Genomic DNA, 6,000 nt, shown 5'->3' with positions numbered 1-6,000 from the left:
TAAAAATAAGCAAATCAATTAAAAAATTTTAAACAGAAGATTCAAGCTATTTTCCGCTGTATATCGCCTGTCATTTATGTTAACCCGCCGAGTGACACGGTCATGCGGGTTGCATATAAATACGGTTAGATTTAGCTATGATGAGCTAACAAAGGATTTGTACGTTATGGACACTTGAATGGTCAATTATCTCAAGACACTGGTAATTAAAAATTAAAGTGATATGATAAAAACCATCTAGGGTCCAAATCCTAATAACCCCCCAAAAATGAAAGAAATTGGTTCAGCCGTATTAGCGTGATGAGCGGACAAAGGATTTTGTACGTTCTCTTTTATATATATAGATTATTATTACAAATTGATTAATAATAATAATAATAATAATAATAATAATAATAATAATAATAATAATAATAATAATAATAATAATAATAATAATAATAATAATAATAATAATAATAATGTACAGGTGTCATAAAGGTTAGTGGTAGCCCAAGCCATCAAACCAGTATACTCCACTGTTATATATTAGTTTTCCTAATTCATAATTCTTTGTTCACACGCGCTACTCCGCTTGACTTAGTCAAGCTTAGACAGTACTCAATGGGCAGAGTGGTAAATAATCTGTGCTCTACTCGGGTCTAGGAAAATTCGGTGTAGGAAATTTCGGTGTAAGAAAACTCTGTGTAGGAAAATTCGGTGTACGGAAAACTCGGTGTGGGAAAATTTAGGTGTAAGGTAGATTCGGTGTAATACATATTGAATATTACCACTTACGATAATTTACGACACTTCATATTGTGAAATCGAAAACCATAAAATGTAACGAATAAAATGTTATTTTCTATTTCAAGAAAAGCAAATTAATTTTTTTGCCTTCAGTTCACTACCTCTTGCATGTCTTTCGTGGGTATTACTATAAACTACTTTTCATCACACAATGAAGCTGACACTTTTTGTCAGAAATAAAACAATTATAAGTTCAGACAATAGTTATAGGAACAACTAAAAACGCTTTTCCTATAGTACATCATCGAACATATACAACGTGATTCTTTTAAAACTCACGGATTTCATTTGGGTCTAGAATTTCTAACTGAAGCCCGATTTTCATGCGGTTTGTGGCAAATGATCAAGTAACGTTGGGAGATTTATGGAACTATGATTACTGGTTTAAATTCATTTGGGGTAATATCGGCCACGCCTCTAGAAAAACAGCAAATATTCGCCACTGTATCGAACTGGAATTAGGTAAGGTGTGGTGTGGAGATTTGAGTTTCTTCGTTAGATGGCAACCGACTCTAAGTCACCCAAGAAATCTCTATTCAACATGTGATTTCGCTTCAAATATCCAATATCTCATTCGAACTGTAACGTACAATGGCGAATATTTACTTTTTTTTTTTTTGCGGCCTGCTCTATATTACCCCGGATGAATTTAAATCATTAGAACATAGTCCCATAAATCTCCCATCCCTCCTTGATGATTTGCAGCAAACCGCATGAAAATCTGACTTCAGTTAGAAGTTCTAGAGCCAAATGAAATCCGTGAGTTTTTAAAGAATCACTCTGTATATACATATGTAAGATGCAAAAATATATTGATCAAAAAAGTCTTAGTGGAAAGGGCAATATAAAGCAGGATGGTTTTATCAGATAATAGTTGTACAAATAGTTGACTTCTCACCCAATCAGACACTTTAGTTTGTTTGCTTTAAGGTAAATTGTCTGATTGGAGGACTTTGAGGACTAAAGTGTCTGATTGGAGGACAAATTTCTCGTCATGTAAGGACCATAAAATGTTAAAATCCCTCGAAATCTAGAATTCCAATAATTTCAGGAACACAATTCAATATAAAGCACTATAAAGTAGACAGTAAACAGTAAAAATGATTGTAGACAGTAAAAGTACGTTCTACACAATATTTGAACTTCAAACTAATACACTCATTTATTCTCAAAGTTGATTTTTTAATAAATCCTATGGTCTACTTCAGTTTAAATTAAAACTAACACGCTCATTTATCCTCAAAGTTGAGTTTTTAATAAATCCTACGTCCTACTACAACGAATCTTTCTTTACACCTAACATTCCCCACACCGAGTTTTCCATACACCGAATTTTCCTACACCGAAGTTTCCTGCTCCAGCTCTACTAGTAAATCATTTGTAAAACTAGTTTACGTATGATGTCCAGTTTGACTTATTTCATGTTTTAAAAGAAAATACAAGTTAGGGCTACTCGACAAAGTAAAAAAAAGTTCATAAAACAAAGTAGGTTTCTGTAGTGCAATATTTTCACAATTAATATTGAAACCCCAGGGAGCAGGAAAATTCGGTGTAGGAAATTTCGGTGTAAGAAAACTCGGTGTAGGAAAATTCCGTGTACAGAAAATTCGGTGTACGGAAAGCTCAATGTGGGGAATGTTCGGTGTAAAGAAAGATTCGTTGTAGTAGACCGTAGGATTTATTAAAAACTCAACGTTGAGGATAAATGAGCGTATTAGTTTTAAGTTCAAACTTTGTGTAGAACGTACTTTTACTGTCTACTATACCAAATTTTGAAAAATTGTGATCGTGAAATAATTTGAATTGTAGATTTCGACGGATTTTAACATTTCATGGCCCTTACATGACGAGAAATTTGTTTTTTGATGTCCGTCGTGTGATTTAGCGAAGCGACCATCGCTACCAATCAACATTTAATTTAAAAATTAAGTTTTTATGCTGTTTTAGAGGATGTCTCCTAGAATCTCCTAGAAAAAAGAAAGAAAGAAAGAAAATGTAGATTACTAGACGGTTAAAGTTGAAAATTGTAGATTTTTCAAAAATGTTCTGACGATTTTATGTCTATTTTATAAATAAATATTTAAATCTTACATATGTATATGCAGAGTGATTCTTTCAAAACTCACGGATTCATTTGGCTCTAGAATATCTAACTGAAGTCCGGTTTTCATGCGGTCTGTTGCAAATCATCAAGGGAGGATGGGAGATTTATGGGACTATGTTTACTGTTTTAAATTCATCCGGTGTAATATCGAGCAGGCCACAAGAAAAACAGCAAATATTCGCCATTGTACGTTACAGTTCGAATGAGATATTGGAAATTTGAAGCGAAACTGAAGAATACAAATTAAGTTTTAGTGAAATGAAATGAAATCTTTAAGTTTTAAGTCCCGCGGTTATGCCGGTTAGGCTAAAGGAGACGGTGATGATGAGAAATCAATGAAATGAGAAAGTGGGAGGAAACGAGCGAACTTCGAGAAAACCAACAAGCACGGTGTTTGTCCACCACAAAGTCCACACGGCGCGATCTGGGATCGAACCAGGGACCCCAAGCACAGGAGGTGAACGCTCTACTATTGAGCCACCAGGCCCCCCAAAATAAAGTGTTAGTGGTAACGCATATATCACATGTTAAATAGCCGGTTTATCGCTACAAACGACAGAGAGATTTCTTGGGTGACAGAGTCGGTAACTGACAGCTTCCACAACATCCGAGAGCGGGGTCCGATGCTTCCCTGTCTTACTCAGAAGCGATCCTGTTTCCTGCAATTTATTCACTAGCGACCATATTATGTTCCTGTTTGGGGCAGAACGTGAGACAAAGTTGCGTGTAAATGCCCTTTGCGTAGCAACAACAGATCCCGTTCTCCAAAAACTTTTTAACGATAAAATCACGTTGCTTCAAAGGGTACATTGTTGTAACTCTGTCTTTATCATATTGATACAGTAGCACAGCATAATTCTCAATACAACGGCCCAGTTTCCTGTTTCTTATTGACCGTCGCGAGGTTGCCATCTAACGAAAAAACTCAAATCTCTACACCACACCTCACCTAATTCCAATTCGGTACTGTGGCGAATATTTGCTGCTTTTCTAGAGGCGTGGCCGATATTACCCCAAATTAATTTAAACCAGTAAACATAGTTCCATAAATCTCCCAACGTTCCTTGATCATTTGCCACAAACCGCATGAAAATCGGACTTTAGTTAGAAATTCTAGACCCAAATGAAATCCGTGAGTTTTAAAAGAATCACCTTGTATATGTTCGATGATGTACTATAGGAAAGGTGTTTTTTATTAGTTGTTCCTATAACTATTCTCTGAACTTATAGTTGTAATTGTTTTATTTCTGACAAAAAGTGTCAGCTTCATTGTGTGATGAAAAGTAGTTTATAGTAATACCCCACAAAAAACATGAAATATGTATTGGACTCAAGAAAGAAAGAAAATAAATAAATAAAAGCTTTCCTTCAAATAGGTAATAACATTTTATTCGTTACATTTTATGGTTTTCGTTTTTAAAATATGAAGTGTCGTAAATTATCGTAAGTGTTAATATTCAATATATATTACACCGAATCTACCTTACACCTAAATTTCCCCACACCGAGTTTTCCGTACACCGAATTTTCTGTACACCGAATTTTCTTACACCGAATTTTCCTACACCGAAACCCCAAAAGGTAATAGATTTCTTCCACTTCCGATTTTAGTAGAGGGATTAGAATACAGACGAAATGTATATTTTTGGGACGCTTAACTGATTGCAGAAAACAGCTTCTTGTTATCAATTATAGATTTATTCTATAACTCTCAACGTTAAAACTGGAAGTTTCTGATTTTCGACCACTTCCGGTTTGAATAGTGGCCTACGACAGAAGATGGCAGCTATTTTTAGGACGCTGAATAGAATGCAGAAAACCGCTTCTTACTGTTACAATTCCTGTTCTATGGATATGACTATTGAAACCGGAAGTGGTTTATTCCTACGACTTCCGGTTTCAATTGAAGATCAATAGAGGACATGAAAGGTATTCTTGCAGTTGCGTAGCGAGAAACTCATCAAGGTGGCGTTCACACACAAGCATTTCATATATATATATATAGGAAAGGAGAGCAAAGCGGATCACTTAACTTCAAGGGCCTCAAATGGCAACTAAAATTAAGACTAGGAAACCAAAGTTTTGAGGAAATATTTTATGATTATTAAACTTTCAAATAACAATACAATAGTAACAAGGATTGCATATACATAAATGATATTGCTTAATTACTGAACTACTGCAATTTATTCACTTTGCCCCACCGGTGGGGCAAAGCGGATCATGGTAGTGGGGCAAAGTGAATAAGCAAAAACTCATACATTAAAAGTCAGGGTTTAATACAGATATGCGAAATAGAAATTGTATAGAAGAACAATATATGTGTACACAGTCTAAGATAATAAAAGAATGACACCTAAATGAACTGCTTTACCTACCAGAAGATCAAAATGTTTAATATTTTGTGAGTATTAGCCTAACACATTTAAATATAGAATTAAGTCTAGACAAAGCTTGCATACACAAGATCCCTAAATATGTTTAAAACGCTCAAGTCCATAGAAGTTTTTTTTTTCTTATCAAGTAGGCATCTAGTATCTAGTTTCTTTCAATCTATAGTAACCCTAATGAGTACAATCTACGTAGTAGCAAACAGATTAAAAAAAAAAAAAAAACAATAATAAGGCTAAAGGCTGAAAATAATATCACATCACACGCTTGGTTTACACAGATCACAAATGTAAATGTCTTGTCCCTTATAATAATCGGTACAGTTTTCGTGAAACCATGGCAGACAAATAGAACACTGAATCCAGTCTTCATTAAGTAGATCTGAATAATACTCATTATAGAACTTGCATTGGTAACTACCGTCTCCTTCTGGTGATTTTGAATGTTTTTTCTTTGTAATTCCAGATGTATTTGGGAGAGCTATAGCCGCAGCAAAACATTTCTTCTTGCAGGAGAACCTTGAATGGTAGATTTCCTTCTTTTCTCTGGTACTTTCTTTACGAAAGTTGCACCAGTACTTGGTTCGGTAGACATAGTAGACTTGCTATACTTCTTCGCCCTCTTCTGTTTTAAACATTCCTTGATAGGGGTACTCGATAGTTCCTCTGCACGTAGAGACCTCAAGCTTCCCCCTCCTCGAACAAAATTTCACCGTA

This window comes from Thermobia domestica, chromosome 2, assembly GCF_964235325.1.
Source record: "Thermobia domestica chromosome 2, izTheDome1.hap1.1, whole genome shotgun sequence".
Taxonomy (NCBI): domain Eukaryota; kingdom Metazoa; phylum Arthropoda; class Insecta; order Zygentoma; family Lepismatidae; genus Thermobia; species Thermobia domestica.
The sequence above is the reverse complement of the archived record's forward strand: the minus strand, read 5'-3'. Positions refer to the sequence as shown.